Raw genomic sequence first — 17,791 nt, 5'->3', positions numbered from 1 at the left:
GCCAGGTTATTGAAGCCCTTAGTCGTTGGAAGCTCTTGTGTCTAGAGGATTTTTCCCATATTCCACACCTGCTTGACACCAGGTCAGATAATTAAAGGAGTCCTATATTTTAACTATTCTGATTTCTAGAAAAAGTCAGAATCCAAAAAAGAATTGTTTCCTTTTGGCAAAGCAGAGGTAGCGTTGCATTCCTTCTTGCAAAAGTAAAGTAATGGTTCACTTCACAGCAGCTTCACTCTGAGAAGCATGTCAGCCAGTTTATCATATGAGTCTTGGGGTGCCCTTACCTGGCTCAGATACACTGAATAATGCCGTCTTTCGTAAGTGGTTCATCATGGACTAGATTGTCATTAGGTACATGTTTATTCTACGTAAGCTGAAAGTCACATAAAAGAATAAAAGCAAATGTTCCTTCTAATTTAGCCACCAGGGTACAACTTACCTATAACATGGATTTTTGCGTATGTCTCCAAACCGGTTTTAATCAACAACTCCAAATTCATAAGCAATACTCTGTACTGATTATACTGTGAAGCTTGAAAATAGCGGCATTAGACATCATTTTACAGGACAAAGATCTCCTTTCTTCTTTGCCCTTCAAGAGCTATTAACTCAGCTCTTACACAGACACATGTGTGGACTTACTCATATCTTGATCAGGGGGAAACGTCCCTAACCCATCATTCTCATTCCTACAATCAATTACAAAAAAATATCCAATGGACTTGCAAAGCCTTTGCAACTTCTAGATTCATAAGAGAAAGGTTTGCTTATGTGCATATGATTTTGGTGTTAGATCTGCTCACAGTGCCGGGTTGCTTTAAAAACCATAGTTAGTACACAGTAGGCCAGGAAAGGCTGGCACAGGAGAGGCTGACTTGGGGGCTCCTTCCCCCGTTCCTCATCCACGATCCAACAATATGGACTCCAGTAAAAGTCTGATTCCACTCAAGTGTCTGCCTTCTCGTGTGTGGAGCCAGTTGCCCCCCCCCCGCCTTGCCTTCCTCCTTCCTGAAAGCAGCGTCCGCCCAGACCACTGTGCTCTGATGCATGGCTCTCGGAGTCTCAAAGTCCTTGCTGCCCTGTAGCGAGGGCATCACCTTCAGGTTGGGGTGACTCCCACATTTCGCCAGGGTTAAGGAGGGGCCAAGACAGTAAGAGAAGAGCCAGGTGGAACCTAAGGGGTTGTTTGAGGGCCATGAGTAGTGCCATCCACATTCCTTAGGTTAGAATAGGAAGAATGTAAGTAGGCAGCTGCTGGAGAGATTCTGGTTACAAATTGGGTCTTTGGAGATTTTATCTTCCCCTATACAAGATGCTAAGTTCCTTGACGGGGGACTTCTTTGCATGACTTAGATCCCCTGTGTCCTTTCTGGAACAGTGACTCTCTAGATATAGACTGATGTGGCTGTCTCAGTGGCTGTCAGGTGATAGGTGAATGAATGCAAGCACCCCGGCTCTCTTGGCTTTTTTAACGTCTTCACCCAGCAATTGACGGCACTTTAGTAAGTGTCCTCAAGTGTGTTGGCATCCGACTGTGTACAGGTGTGGAAAAGCGGTGTGTAGCACCTTGATCCTCCCCTGGCAAAGGAGATGCTAATACTGATAATGAGACTCTGGCACCTTCATTTTCGATTTGGTCACCTTGCTTCACTGGGTCGGAGCACCTGCTGCTAGGCTGAGTGCATCGCGAAGCCCGAAACCATCCCTCAGATTACCGATGACATTGTATATGAATTTCTCATGATATTAATAGCCAGCATTTTGTCATAGAACAAATTTAAGAGCATGCCAAGAGGGCGTTAGCTTTGTCATTGACATTGAGATTAACTTTCTCTAGACTAGTGAAAACTAAAATGTTCCTTACCACATAAAAGTTTTGCTTTCGCTGTGTTCAGACCCCTCCCATCTGTCAGAGCACAGTCATTTGGTGTCTGACTTGGGGGCGGTGTGGTTGTTTCTCAGTGGTGTGTGACCCACTTTTTCATAATACTTAATTGCCTCTGTTTTTACTATACAAGTCGGAGGCTGGCAAGAGTGGACTAGAGCCCCAGAAGGGCTTTCTGAGGCTTCTCGTCAGTTCTAGAACCACACGGGCAGAAGACGGTCCTGACCCTGCAGGGTGTGCGTTCACCACCAGAGACTGATGGAATGGCTCCTCTAGGTTCTGGACAATGAGTGCGTGCACAGGTAAAGATGCTGCTCTTGCGGCCAATTCCTTGTGTGTCTTAATTCCTTTCGCCGAACTGAACTTTGAGTCAACACCTGCATTGCTTCTCTGTTGTGATTTGGGGAGGGGGCTCAGGAGAGTGAGCATTTTCATTGGCTCTGTAAGACCTCAATAACTTTTCCTTAGAGATCTGGGGAGGTTGCAGTTGAAGAGGAAAAACCTCTATCTTCTCTCCGCACGCCTGGCAGAATCATCTTTGATGGTTGGTTGTTTGGTTTTCAGTGCTGTCGAGGTCGCTGTGTGTAAGCATCAGATACCTCACCCCGCAGGGACAGCCGCGTGATAGTTAAAGGCTGGTCGGCTTCTGGCAGTGGACTGGCAGCGTGTGGTGAAAACCCACAGAGGGGAAAGCTGGTGCGGGGCTGATGTGTCTTGCTAAACACTGGCCACTGCAGACTCAAAAGCAGATGACAGCCAAGTGTTAGGCTTAACTTTGGCAAAAGAAAACCATTCCTCCAAGCCTGTTTTGTACCTGGTAGAGCTTCTGGCTTCATGGTTGTCAGCAGGATGATGTTAAAATAGCATTGTTTCACAGCAAAATGTTGGAGGTCACCTATCCTGATGTCACCTGTCCCCCCCGATTCACAGGAGAGTTTTTGGTGCATATTTATTTACCAGAGTCTGCCTGGCGTGTGGTTCGTGGCACTGTTGCTTGCATGATGGATTACCTACCACCTTAAAGACTTGGAACAGGCACGGAGATAAGTCAGCCTTGTTTTCCATGAAAGTCCTGATACAGAAACAGAACGAAAGTACAAACAGTGACTGGAAAAAATGTCACACATTGTAGCCACTTTGCATCCCTTGTTAGGACAAACCTGGGCTGGGTTTTTACATTTGTGAAGCTGTGCGGTAGGTGGAGCAGTGTGGGTGGCTCAGAAAAAGTAGCGGTTAGAATAAGATTTTCCATCGATTGCCCTTTGTGCCTGGCTAAAAATAAGGTTCATACAAATCAGAATGTGTAGTGCAAGCAAAATCGCTCTGTTAGTTCTGATGACTGACTTGCCCACGTCTTCGTATCCGTCTAGTAAGTGGGTATATTAGGAAAGAAGTGTCTCTGTTTAAATACCAAAGGGCAGCCAGGGTTTTTTTTTCTGTTTGTCTACACACGATAGTTTGTCATTTTCCCCCTTCTGAAGGAAGGAAAGCTTAATTCACACACATACAAGTGGTGCTGGGGATGCAGGTGCTGAGATCCCTGAGTCTGTCTACACAGCGCCGGTCTTGTTTCAAAGACTGTTGTACGTATCCATCTTAAGGCTAATTGCTAGAAAGTTATTTCCTATCAGCTCAGAGCAGTGAGAAGAGGGTCACTTAGCCGTGCTGCTCTCGAGATCAGAAAATGAATGTGCTAGGGAATTAGAATCAGTGCACACCTGTCGCTAAGTGCTCTCCGTAAACACAGATGTTAGAGGAGCAGTTGACCAAGTAAAAACTCCCCTCATCTGCCTTCAGAGTCCCCTGCAACCACAGTAAATGATAATGTCTCAGTCTGTGGCTAGACCGAACCCCAAAGAGAAGTGGTGTCGCCCCTCACAGGGAAATTTGGACCTTAGTGATCCCAGAGTTGGTGCTGCCCCATCCCACTGACTGAAGGGCTGCGGCATTTCCAGAGAAGGAGTGTCTGCAAGGGCACTGAGCTTTGGGGGTTTGATGCAGTCTGTGAAGCAGATGAGTCAAGAGGGCAGCCGATCAGCAGCCTCAGCTATGAGAGTGTCGCCTCACACGCCCCTGGCTGTGGCAGTCCTCCGCCGCAGCGGCTGAAGACAGAGAGATGAGAGCTCTCGGGGAAGGGAGACCCCGGCCCAAAGCTTAGCCAGGAGACCTGTTGACCTGGACCTGCCTGCTTCGCCTCCCTAGACCTGAGCATCTTTTTCTGAAAATGGGGAAAGGCGCAGTAGGATGATGCAGTCCCTACATCATCGGGTGCCTGTAGGATTGGATGAGGTAATGACGTGAGGGACGAAGCCGGCGCTGTGCGCTGTGCCCAGCGAGCGATGCTGGTGTCGTTCTTACTCAGGCCGCTGTATCCTGACGATGTGCTGGAGCCTGTCAGGGCGTTTGAGGCTCTCCTGTGTGTCTGTAGCAGAAATTTTAGGATTTCATGCACAAAGGATCAGCCTCCAGGTCACTGTTTCTCACAGAGAGGGTAAGGGCATTTACAGCGCAGTTAGGTTCTTTATAGCCTCCTAATGCTGCCTGTCGGGTTATTTGATTTCACAATGACACGGACACAGTGTGCGCTCCTTCCTTGGTAGATTAGCACTGAGCGTTTCCAGTTATTTTTATCCTCACACTGTGCTTTATATTGAAGCCTGGATATTTTGGTCCTCACATCTGCTCATGTTGGTTGTGATGTACCTGCTGGTACACATGACGAAAGTGGCTGCGCTAATGTTGTAATCAAGCAAGCTTTTAAATATTTCAGGTGGGAACTAGCAAAACTTCAGGGGCAATTAGCTTCCATGGTATTGTCTCTCCCTAGAGGAAACTCGCATGCATAATGATGCTGGCTACTGCTCAGCCATTAAGATGACCAAATGCTAACAGGCAGAAGACGGTTAGTGCTGTTTTGATTTTCTTTCGTTTTTGTTAATTACTTTGTTTCCTATAATGCATACTTGCCCACCTCAGAGTCTCCCCCCCCCCACCCGCCAGTTGTCTATTACAAGGCGAATATATTATTTTGTAATGCAAAGGTATGGTTATAAACATCACATGACTTTTGGGTTAACCTTTAGAAGCCTTGGAATCGGACAGTAAGAGTTCAGATCAGGCTTTCCTTCAGTCTCCTCCATGACCTTCTGGGATGCTGGTTCTCATTTATCAAATTAAAGAGAAATTGTGGCACTGCCTTGACTTTGCCTCACCTGGGACTTGACAAGAAGTGATGTATGAGACCAGTGAGCTCCGAAATGACAGCAGAACACAGAGGCATCAACAGTTTGCTGTTTGCAATGTACATCTTTCGTCATTTGTTTGTTTTTAACTTCAGGATCCTTCTCGTGATTATTCTACCATCCCCGGTACCACAGCTGATTGTAGTGTGTATCTTAGTACCAGCAGATCCTCTGGGTTTTAGTGTCAGGCCCTGGCAGTCTGTAGTGGAGACATTTCTTGGATTGGCGACCGGGATGACTTGCCTTCGGAACACAGCCTATCTCCCACAGTGTAGGCAGATTGCACTTTCTACATGGATTTCTCTCGAGTGAAATGGAAGAATCCTTTCCCACAGAGCAGATCCTTCCAGGTGACTTCCAGAGTTCCTGGTGTTAAAGACACAGCTTCAGCATACACACATACACACACGCATGCATACACACACACACACACACACACACACACACACACACACACACACACACCATTATCCTTGGCAGCCTCATTGCACTTGGCCACTGAAGCTTCTGTGAAAATCATAGCCAGGAGGAGATGATAAATTAGGCTCTGGCTGTGACTTCCTTCCACACCTTTGTGAGGAATGACAAAGATTCTGAAATCCATCCCATAGATGCACAGCACAACAATGGTTTTAACCTGTCCTTCATGTGCAATTTGAGGGTAGTGGCCAGGCTGGGCTCATTATTCCTTTGGTTGAATAATATAAAGCATTTGCAATGGAGATTTACTCTAATGATGTATTTTAAGTGCATGTCCGCATTGCTAGTTTAATGCACTCAGTCATGAAATGCTTTAGAGTTTATAGCTAATGGATAAATCCTCAGGAAAAAAAAAGTGAAATTTTCAGTAAGATTGACGTTTGGAGTGCGAAATATAAATCTAATGAGAGCATTTCAACCAAGGTTTGTAATTAGGGCTGAATAGAGTAAATTTGTACATGCTCGCTGCAGAAGGGCACAGCAGAAGGTGAAATTGCAGGCCCTACTGGGAACGCGCGATGAAGGCCAATGTATCAGTGTCAGGCCGTGACACCAGCGTATAAATGATACTGTCACCAAGTGCTGCACGGAGTACCAAGGGAATTCCACTCTAGTAAATTACATTACTTAGACAGACCTGAAGGCATTGTGCTGGAATGAGAGGAGAGAACAAGAAGGCTGCCAGCACACGACGGAAGATGTTGCCCTCTAACTGTAGGATTGACGACACTGACTCGTGTGGGTGTAGAAAGGCTAATATTATATCCTGTGAATTATTTTATACAAGTGACATTCATATACAGTTGACCATAAGAGAATGAGTATCAATTGATTTCTGTGATCTGGCCAGTGCTGGATTTTTCCTATTATTTACAGCTGGATAGGAGTAGGGGGACCAGCATTTGCCCTTCGTTTATTTTTTTCTATTGTGAAAATCTAACCCCTTTCCCCTCAGTAATACTGCTCATCCCACGTCCAACACCATTGTAATAACAACATGTGCGCCAGCCATGGCTAGGTGGAAGGTGCCTGTAATCTCAGCTACTTGAGAGGCTGGGGCAGGAGATTGCCTCTTTTTCCCAATCCTTCCCTTTGGCTCCCCCGCAGTCAGGTGGGGCCACTTTATGGGTTGTTCTGTGTTAGCATTCCTGGACAGGAATTGGAAGAAGAAAGTGACCATGGATCGTGCTGTCATTTCCTTACTTTCCGAATGTGTGCTGCTCTCCTTTTGTCTGGTTGGATTCTGGGTACCAGTCCTCGAAGAAGCCCATCCCGGGTATTCTGGGATCAGTCACTCGCTTCTTAACTAGGAAATAAATGTGCCCCAGAGATAATATTCTGAAACACCAATGTTGGCTTTCTCAAGCATACGTCACATCTTGTCCTCGAAATGCCCGTCAGCAGCCTCTTGTTGAGGATGAGCTACATGAGAAAGACAAGGGCCCCGCTGGCACCTCCACACGGCTTAAATGGCAGAGCTTCCGAAAGAGAGGCCATTGGGTGGCAGAGGTGGCACTGAGATTTGACTTTGAGCCTTTCCAAAATAACGCTGTATCCGTGTCAGCATCATGGCTTCATCTGTTTTATAGCTATAGTTGTAGACTTTAGTCCTCTGATCATGTGACTTAGTAAAACTGGAGTATCTGGAACACTAGGTTAGAAGGCAGAAAGGGAAGAATTCAACTAAATATGAGATGGCCATTTCTACTTTATGCAGGTATATCCACATCAATATTTCCAGGGGAGTGAGAGGAGTGAGAATATGAGCAAAGAGGTCAAGACCATGATGGGGACACTCGCTGAAACAGTTTACCTGAGCTAATGGGAGCTCACCAACTCTGGTGGGACAGGGAAGGAACCAGCATAGGGCCATACTAGACCCTCTGAATATGGGTGACAATTGTATGGCTGGGGCAGACTGTGGGACCACTGGCAGTGGGACCAGGCTTTATCCCTACTACTTGTACTGGCTTTTGGGAACCTGTTCCCTTTGGATGAATACTTCGTTCAGTCTTGATATACTAGGGAAGGTCTTGGAGCTTCCCCAAAACAATGTGCCTTACCCTCTCTGAGGAATAGATTGGGTTTGGGGAGGAAGGTGGAGGGAATGGGAGGAGGGGAGGGAGTGGGAACTTGATTGGTATGTATAATGAAAAAGTTAGTTTGTTTTCTTTTTTAAAAAAAGAAGAAGAAGAAGAAAAGAAAAAATATCACACAAGGAAAAAAAAGTCTTTCAAGGGGGTCTGTGCAGGTCAGTGGTCGAGTTCTTGCCTAGGACATGTGAGGCCCTAGGTTCCATCTCTACTGTCTGGGGTGTGCATGTCAGTCTGTGGTTCTGAAGAAGCATCTCTGTAAAAGCTTCAAGCAGTGTGGCAGTGTCTGGTGCTGTGTACAGGCCCAGCTTACAGGCGGCTTCCTCGTTAGCTGTGTGGGCAGTCAGTCTCGCCTACACCAGCGCATCCCTGTTTCCATTGTATCCCGCTTCAGCTGTTATGTCTGTGTGTTCCTTCCATCCACTACATCAGCAGGGAAACAGCGTGTGTATTAGTATTTATTACATTGTTACATACATCACTTTTCTTCTGTTTTCATTTTATTTAAAAAAAAACTACCTTTTTTCATTAAACATACCAGTTCAAGTTCCCACTCCTTCCCCTCCTCCCATTCCCTTTACCTACTCCCACCTCACCCACTCCATTCACTCCTCGGAGAGGGTAAGGCACATTGCTTTGAGGAAGGACCAAGGCCCTCCCTACTACATCTAGGCTGAGCAAGGTATCCCTCCAAAGACCGAAATGGGTTCCAAAAAGCCAGTACAAGAAGTAGGGATAAAGCCTGGTCCCACTGCCAGTGGCCCCACAGTCTGCCCCAGCCATACAACTGTCACCCACATTCAGAGGGACTGGTTTGGTCCCATGCTGGTTCCTTCCCTGTCCAACCAGAGTTGGTGAGCTCCCATTAGCTCAGGTAAACTGTTTCAGTGAGTGTCCCCATCATGGTCTTGACCTCTTTGCTCATATTCTCATTGCTCTCACTCTTCAACTGGACTTTGGTAGCTCAGCCCAGTGCTCCACTGCCTTTATTTCCATCAGTTGCTGAATGAAGGTTCTATGGTGTCATTTAAGATAGTTATTAATCTTAAGGCAAGGCTAGTTGGGGCACCCTCTCCACTATTGCTTAGGGTCTTAGCTGAGGTCATCCTTGTAGGTTCCTGAGTGCCAGGTTTCTTGCTAGCCCCATAATGGCTCCCTCAATCAAGATATCACTTTCTTGCTCTCCATTTCTGTCCTTCCTCTATCTTGACTATCCTGTTCCCTCAAGTTCTCCTACCCCCCTCTTTCTTCCCTCCTCTTCACCTTCCACCCTCCCTTCTTTCCTCACACCCATGCTTCCAATTTTCTCAGGAGATCTTATCTTTTCCCCTTCCCAGGAGGATATATATATATATATATATATATATATATATATATATATTAATTACATTACTCTTGGGGTTCTTCCTGTCACTTAACTTCTTTGGGACCATGGACTATAGGCTCGGTGTCCTTTGTTTTACAGCTAGTATCCACTTATGAGTGAGCACATACCATGCTGGTCTTTCTGGGTCTGGGTTAGCTCACCCATGGTATTTTCTTCTAGTTCCATTTATCTGCATGCATATTTCAAGATGTCACTGATTTTTTTTCCCACTGAATAGTACTCGATTTTGTAAATGTGCCATATTTTCTTTATTCATTCTTCAGTTGAGGTGCATCTGGGTTGTTTCCAAGTTCTGGCTATTACAAATAGTGCTGCTATAAACATAGTTGAATAAATGTCCTTGTAGTATAAATTGAGCATCCTTTGGGTATATACCAACAATGGTATTGCTGGGTCCTGAGATAGATTGATTCCCAATTTTCTGCGAAACCGCCATACTGATTTTCAGAGTGGTTGTACATGTTTGCACTCCCACCAGCAATGGATGAGTGTTCCCTTTACTCCATATCCTCTCCAGCATAGGTTATCATTGGTGTTTTTGAGCTTAGTCATTCTGACTGGTGTAAGATGGTATCTCCAAGTCATTTTGATTTGCATTTCCTTGATGGCTAAGGATGTTGAGCATTTCCTTAAGTATCTTTTGCCATTTGAGATTCTTCTGTTGAGAATTCTTTGTTTAGATCTGTACCCCATTTTTTTATTTGTATTATTTGGTATTTTGATGTCTAATTTCTTGAGTTCTTTATATGTTTTGGAGATTAGTCCTCTTTCTGATGCGGGGTTGCTGTAGATCTTTTCCCATTAAATAGGCTGCCTTTTAGTCTTTTTGACTATGTCTTTTGCTTTGCTTCACGGACACTTCTCAGTTTCAGGAGGTCCTATTTATTTATTGTTGCTCTCAGCATCTGTGCTACTGGTGTTATTTTTAAGAAGTGATTTCCTGTGCCCATACATTGAAAGCTACTTCCCACTTTCTCTTCTATCAGGTTCATATTTATATTGAGGTCTTTAATCCATTTGGACTTGAGTTTTGTGCATGGGGATAGCTACGGATCTGTTTTCGTTCATTTCATATGTTGACATCTAGTTATGCCAGCACCATTTGTTGAAGATACTTTCTTTTTTCTATTGTATAATTTTAGCTTCTTTGTCAAAAATCAGGTGTTCATAGGTGTGTGGATTAATATCTGGGTCATCAATTTTATTTCAGTGGTCAACCTGTCTTGTTTTTTATGCCAATACCAGTCTGTTTTCCTTTCCGTAGCTCTGTAATAGAGCTTGATGTCAGAGATGGTGATTCCTTTATTATACAGGATTGTTTTGGCTATCCTGGGTTTTTTTGTTTTTCCATATGAAGTTGAGTATTGTTCTTTCCAGGTCTGTGAAGAATTGTGTTGGGATTTTGATGGGATTTGCATTTAATCTATAGATTGCTTTTGGTAGGACTGCCATTTTTATTTATACATCACTCTTTTCCTGACTTCCTGGTGATAGCCTGCTATCAAGCTACAACTCTGAGCTGAACCCTGGTGAAAGAGCCTTCACGGCATCTAAAATGTGGTAGCTCCTCTCCATTATGAAGAGCTTCCTTTGTTCCTACTGCCCTACCCGTATCTGACTGCTCTCTCTTCTTTTTCCTGCATTATATTGGAAAGGGAGCAGGGGGAGCTCCTAAGAAGGAATAGGTCTGTGGAGGATTGTGAGCACTCATTCAGAAGCTATTCTTAGTTCCAAGAAATATAATGAAGTTGGGCTTTGAGTCCTGCTGAAGCTCCCATTAATGATCTTGTTACCTGCCACCTGATTCTGTTTTCCCCCAGGACGCCGGGTGTTGTCTCCCTAATATTCTGAATGGACCGCCTTCTAAGTTGGGCACGTCCTGAAAGGCAGTGAGTGCTGTTGCCCTGATGGTTCGCTAGTGGATCCTTAATCGTCTCTGACGCGCTCTGTTATTACCTCTAGTCTGTGCTCATAAGCGCTTTCTGTAGATCTGGAATTATCATCACAAGTCCGCCTGCTCGCATAAGCACGTTCCCCACCTTGTCCTGACAGGGTTTGAAGCCGACAACTGCTATCTGAGGCTGCTGGGTCCCTGGGTTCCCACTGCTGCAGATGAGAGAAAAATGCAAACACTTGAGTCCCACCACCAGAGATCCCATAGCCACATTCCCGTGAACAATGAAGACGTTGTTCACATGCGACATAAGGACGTAAGCATTCCAACAATAAGACCTCTTGTGAGATGCGGTGAAATACGCGCTGCAAACATCGTGAAGGTCCCTGTCTCATGGAAGGCAGTTTTTGCATGGGTTCCAAATACCCATTACCTTCCTAACAGCCCTTTAAGAAAGGAAAATCACCTCACTATAGCTTTCAAGTAATTTCTGCTCTAAGGAAAGCTAAAGTGCATTCCTTTATATAAAGCACACACTATAATTTATGAACTCACAGTGCACCATTAAGAATTGCAGCTTATTCCCCCCCCACCACCTAAAGTGAAAACTCCATCTGTTTGACGGAAAAGCCCTTCTTTCTTTGAAACTTATTTTACAGTGTGTGTGTGTTTGTGTGTGTGCATGTGTGTGCATGCATGTGTGTGTGTGTGCATGTCTATATGTGTGTGCACACGTGTGTGGTGTGTGTATCTCTTGCACACACATGCACCCATCACTGGAAACATGTAGAGGTCAGAGGACAATTTGCAGGACTCAGTTCTGTCCTTCTGTCCTTCTGTCCTTCTGTCCTGTAGGTCCTGGGGATTGAACTCAGATCGTTAGGGTTATTGAGTCATCTCACCCAGTCCTCTTCTTTCTCTGAGTCATATTTATTTCTTCCAAATGCAACAAGAATCCTTTAGCTCGCTTAGATACATAACGAGGTTGTAAGGCATGATAATAATTCCCTAAACATTCTGGCACTGCTGGAGCGTGGGGAAGGAGGAGCCCTGCTTTGAATTTACTTTAGTAGGAACCCATTTTTGTTTTAGTTTTTTTTAATTTTTGTTTTTGTTTTTGGATTGATCCTTTAAGGGGAGACTTGGTATATAAACTTAGAACCTGGTCAGCGCACCTCAGGGTCTCTGGCAGACCCCGGAATGGTCTCATTTTTGATGTTTAGAATGTGACTTCGTATGGTAGTGGTGGAGGGTGCATAAATTGCCTGGCCAAAGGTGTTCTGTTGAGCTGATGCAGTATTAAACGATAGAAATTGCCAAGTGTTTGTAGACGGCTATATGCAACAGCATTGCAGAATCTCCTAATTGAAGAAATGTTTCATCTCCATCTCTGTTGACAGGAAAGATTGCCTCCTGATAATTGCTTTGCTTAAGTGTCTGATAATATGCCAGGAATGCGTGCGTTCTGTGTTAGGTCATCTTTAATTATGCATCTACCACCTGTCAGCTCTAAGTCAGTCTCCGATTAGACACTTGCGGAGTCAGTTCGGGGAGGGTCGGAGGGAAGCCAAGGTGATCCCTTGGAAAAACAGCAAAAATAGCAGTAAACATCTCTCGTCACCTGCAGCTCCCTGAAAGCACCTCAGGGGCATGGCTCTTGAGGAGGAACAAGCCACCGGGACATCTGAGAAACTCGGAAATCTCACTGGAGCAAGATGAATTAGCGCGGAGACAAATGACAGGAGAGGCTGGGAGCGCCTCCTCCCTTCCGCCATCTGTTGCAATTTCCTTTTTACTCCTTCCCATCGCTGTAAATGAGCCAGGGAAGAGCTCAGAAACATTTTTATAAGCTATGTGAGGACAGGAAATATGTTAATGATGCTAGATTTCATACATTTGGGGGATTTTTTTTCAGTAGCTGGTTGGCTTTTTTTAGGACAAATGTGGGCTGGAAGGCATGCTTGCTACCCTCTGTCAGCTTTGGGTAGTTTTATTCTCACTTTTCAGGGTTGTTTGGGACTTTCTGGTGGGATGTTTAGGGTTCTTTACTGAAAGTTCTGCTCTCTCTTCAAAGGGGTGAACTTCTAAAGGGCGTTTTTCTTTGTTTACCTGTCAGAGGCTTAAGGGAAAGTGCGTTCTACTCCTTCATATAGGTGGCCCTGGTTGGTTGCAGTGGCAGGCCGAGAAGGGGCAGGTGCTGCAGAGAAATGACAGAATGCGCTTTATCCCATGGGCCAGCTCTCAGAGTGCAAAGGAAAGGCTGCAAGCCGAGAAAAGGGTCCTGAGACAGGCTTGCCCAAGACACACTTCAAAAGCTCTGAAATGCTCCATTTCAGACACATCAGAGCAGAAACACAGGAGAGTAAACCAGGTCAGTCAGTGGAGGGATCACACTGGCCTCCAGCCCCCCAGAGCACCAAGTCCCCTGAGTACCATGGGACTGCCATTCAGTGCTTAAAGTGACCTTTGCTGTTCTTCCTGATCAGGGCCCACTGAAGTACGCATGCGTCAGGGACATGCAGAGGGGCTCCGAAACCACCTACTGCCCAGTCCAGGGTTGGCCATTTAGTATGTGATTGATTCGGGAAAGGTTACACAGGACCGCCAGCTCCACACAAGGTTACACAGGACCGCCAGCTCCACATAGTGCACGCTTCTTTTTAAAGTGACTGCAGTGAGCCCATCCCTGACTGAAGAGCTTCAGAAAGTTAAGTCCCGGAGAGCTGAGGGAAAGAACCAGGAAGAAAAAGCAGCACCGCCATATTCCCACTCTGCGTTGCCAAACCCTTCCCATCTGCCTGGGAAAATCGTACGCTCTCTCCACCTGCCTGACTCCTATTTTGAATGTTATCTCCTCTAAGAAGCATCTTTAAATTTGTTCTTTTATAATTCCATGCATGCGTATAATGTTCTTTGATCAAAGCCCCCCCAATTATCCTCTCTTACCTCCTTCACCCATCACCAAATCCCTTCTTGTTCTTGGGTCGTCGCCCTACTTTTATGCTTGTGTGTGTGTGTTAGACCCCTCCGAGGAATACAATTACAACCTTTGATTTACTATAGTTCATCTGGGAGGGGTGAGGCCTTGTGAGCCCATATCCATCTGGAATACTGGTGGGCCCAGTTTCTAAGGGTAGCCGCTGCTGCTCTGAGTCCATAGGTGCAATGGCCATGCCATGTCTACTGTGGAACATTTACAGTACTTCTGATGTCCTCCAGCTCTCCTTCTACCTGCTTCCTCTTCCTTCGTGTTCTCCGAGCTTTGGAGGCTTCATAGAACTGTCCCATTTAGAGGTGAGCATTCAGCAATCACTTAGTCTCAGCACGTTGACCAGTTACGGGCCCCTGCATTAACAGTCACCCACTTCAAATGAAAGCTTCTCTGACCAAGGCTTAGAGTAGCACCAATCTGTGGATGTAGACATAAATATTTCGAACGCAGTTTGACACCATGTTAACTTAACTAAGCAACCGTAGTAAGCTCCCCTATAGGATCTCTGACCTCCGTAGTCGGGGAGTTTGACCAGCTTTGTAGAACTAAGTATAAATTCCTTCCTGGAGGGAGGACCTCAGATCAAGACAGGAAGTAGTTAGCTATCCCCAAACCAACCATGCCACTATGGCACTAGTAGGTATGTCTGGCCTATCAGGTTGATAATGTAGTTCACAGATCCATAGCCAGGTAAGACAATTGGTGGCTTTTCTCCACTAGTAGCCGGCATGGCTCTTTAAACGCCGTTCTAGACATCAGGAGGACGCATCCAGTTCCGTTCCAACCTTATCTCTGTAATGTTTGCAATTGGAATGTGCGAGGTGGAATGTGTGAATGGATCGTATCGTCTCATTCTGGTGGGCACCCAAGAGGAATGGCAAGAACCTGGGTGGTTTGGGGAGCTCTGGGGATCTCTCTGACCAACAGCTCACAAGAAGGTATCTCACACCTCGCACTGAGATCTTGTTTAATCACCAGTATCTTAATCAGCGTTTTTCTTCCTTCCTGGAGAATCTCCTGTGCATCGCCCAGTCCCTAGCAGACTGCCTGCCTCCTGCGGTGTTCCTCATAGCATCCTGCAAGGTCTGTGTTATGGAAAAAAAAAAAAAAGCTACCGTCTTAATTATGACCAAGGAGCTCCAGGGACCAGGCAGTAATGATTTTGGCGGGTCCACAGTACCCAGGTCACATTAAGGATATTGTGACCATCCATTAGAGAAGGACAGTTATATATGTGAGAGCTTCATGCTGGGCACACTGGAAGGACGATGGATTGTCAGCCTGGAGAAGGGAGGGAGAAGAGAGGCCGCAGTGGCCACCTTTAAATAGGTGAAACGCTGCTGCTCAGAAAACAGCAGAGGTAGCCTTAAATGGAGGAGGTTTTACTTCAGAACAAGATTATTTTGCACATGAAGCTAACCTACTGTGTGGCACCTGCACCTGTGACTTTCTTTGGCAACAGTGGCCCCTGTCACTAGAAGGAGGGGTATCTTTTAGTATTACATCTGGGGTTTGAGAATATAGTAAAACGGCTGTGCTTTGAGAGGCACAAATCAGTTAACCCTGACCTTGTGCAGGCTGAGAGCCCCTGTTGCGTGCAGCCTCCCAGCCAGGATGGCTGTGGGGAGGCACGCCTGACGTCCAGGCTGGAGTTGGGGTGTGATGGAAGACTTTTTCAGAGAGGCTGTGCAGTGAGATGGAGTGACACGTGATGTAGTCCCAACGCATACTCCTCCAGGCCTCTCTCTCACTGTGAGCTGGAGAAGCGCCTCGACACTTGAAACCTCCTTTTCTGACCAGGAAAATAAATACACATAAAAAAAATACTCTTGGGAGTTACCATGAGGTTTCTTGAAGGTAAAGGAGCCACCTGGAAACCAATCTGCCCCTGGTCCACAGGACAGACTCCTCGCTTGCGGGTTATTGTGATCTGGGTGATAAACTGGGACATTCTGTACCAAATCCCCCAGCGAGGACATGGATATTGCTCTGTGGCAAGCACAAGGCCGTGGTTCAGTCCTCAGAAGCTCCCAGCACCACACCTGCTGCAGAGGATGTTAGTGGGGCTGCTGGCGTGTCTGCTGGGAGCTAGGAGCTGGAGCAGAGGTGCCACCACCCTCTGCAGAGCCAGTCCTCCGGTAGTCCCAGGTGTCTGCCTGAGCCCTGTAGCCTGTTAGCTCCTCCTCCTCCTGCCCATCATCCCAGCATGGAGTGCTCACCACTTTATTTCATCTCCCTTCCCTCTCTCCTTCCATCTCATCCTAATCCTTCCTGACCTCATCTTCTTTCTACGTAAGACTGTTCTGATGAGCTTAGAACATCAAATGATATTCTCAGGAATAACGTTCATCGCTTACATTGTTTTTTAAATCGTATGTATATTCAGGCCCAGGTCCTCGAGATCAGCCAGTGCTCTTAACCACTGAGCCGTCTCTCCAGCCACTGCATTTCTGTCTTATTTTGTGTGCTTGTGTGTCATGTTCCCCGTCACCCCGTGGGGTATAGGGGTGTACATGTGGAAGTCAGGGGACAATTTAGAGGAAGAGGTTCCCACCTGGCACTGTGCGGAACCTGGAAATAGACCAAAGGTCACCAGGCTTAGCAGCCGGTGTCTGTACACACCGAGGCGCCTTACAGCCCGACAAAACAAAAGTGGTTTTTTTGTTGCTTCAGGAGGAGGGGAGAAATGAAGCTTTTCGTGTGTCTCTAGACTTCCTTAAAGTTCTTTTCTCCTGTGTTGACATTTTCCCCTTCTGTCATCCTTTGAGCTTGTAGTCATTAACTTGCCAGACACCCAGCAACTGACTGTCTTTATGACGTTGCTGGAATTAGGAGAGTGTCATTCTCAGCGAACCTAACCCATATATTAACTCAGACACAGCAAATCGCTAAATATATGCCTTTAAATGAAGAGCTTCAGAATGCCAATTTGACTCTCTTGTTCCCAGCCCCTGCTGTTGGAAGGGGGTGACAGTGGGCAAGGGAGGACGAATTTCTGTCACAGAGCTAGCCTCTGAGTACACGCATCTGCTCTAGCTGAAGTCCACAGCATTTCCCAAGACAGGAGGGCAGTGGGCCCCTGCCGGCCTCCAGGTGTGTTCAGTCCTTGTCTACAAGTTCACACCATGGGTCATTCATGTTCTTATTCCCACCAGAACCTTTTTCCTCCAAGGGTCTAGTTCGGTACACGCCTGAGTAGATGGACAAGTGGAGCGGACGAGGGGGAAAGGACAAGGAAGGGAAAAGAAAGAAAGAAAGATGATGATGATTCTATCCAGTGCTCAGTGTGAGCAAGACAGGTTCGCATGTGGTATACAAGGCTTGAGGTACTCAGTGCATGAGGAAATGTGACCTGTGTCTGTGAGGAAAGGTGATGGATACGTCCAAATGGAAGATGTCATGCGTCTGCAGACATGCAGCTCTCCAGAGCTTTCTTCGCTGGTCTGTGTTGCTTTGTATTAAGCGGAATGTGACTTTAAATTTCCAGTCATTCCTAAGTCTTGAATCAGAATGTGGCATTGGTCCCCCTTCTAGGAAAGGAAGACAGCAGCCTATTTCCCCAACTCTCCGACCTTGGTGTTCCTTTGGGAACCAATAACCTGATGGGAAGACTATGGCTCTCAGTCCTGGGTCATTATTCCCCTCTTCTGACTTAGTGCCTACAACCCCAGACTAAACGCCTCCCTGAAGGGTGAAGGAGATTCTTGCCTTCAAAATAGCCCTGGGCTCTCCCAACAACCCCATGCGGAAAAAAAAAGTCTGGAAAAGCTCACTGACAGAAAGGGTGCCAAATGTATACAGACTTTTACTACAAA

At 46.1% G+C, this 17,791-nt stretch overlaps 1 protein-coding gene across 5 annotated transcripts in view; it reads left to right on the top strand.

Annotated features, from left to right (window-relative positions):
- Positions 1-17,791, top strand: part of Bach2 (BACH transcriptional regulator 2) — a 337,533-nt gene that overhangs the window by 183,180 nt on the left and 136,562 nt on the right. Inside the window, exon 1 of one of the 5 annotated variants that reach the window (XM_048419876.3) lies at positions 2,037-2,190. The exons of the other annotated variants lie outside the window; for them this stretch is intronic. The gene's annotated coding sequence lies outside the window, so the exon portion shown is untranslated. Of the gene's footprint in view, positions 1-2,036; positions 2,191-17,791 lie in introns of those variants that run through there. 5 annotated transcript variants of the gene reach the window in all.

This window comes from Myodes glareolus, chromosome 16 (assembly GCF_982192425.1).
Source record: "Myodes glareolus chromosome 16, mMyoGla1.1, whole genome shotgun sequence".
Lineage (NCBI taxonomy): Eukaryota > Metazoa > Chordata > Mammalia > Rodentia > Cricetidae > Myodes > Myodes glareolus.
This window is presented reverse-complemented; position numbering and strand designations above follow the sequence as displayed.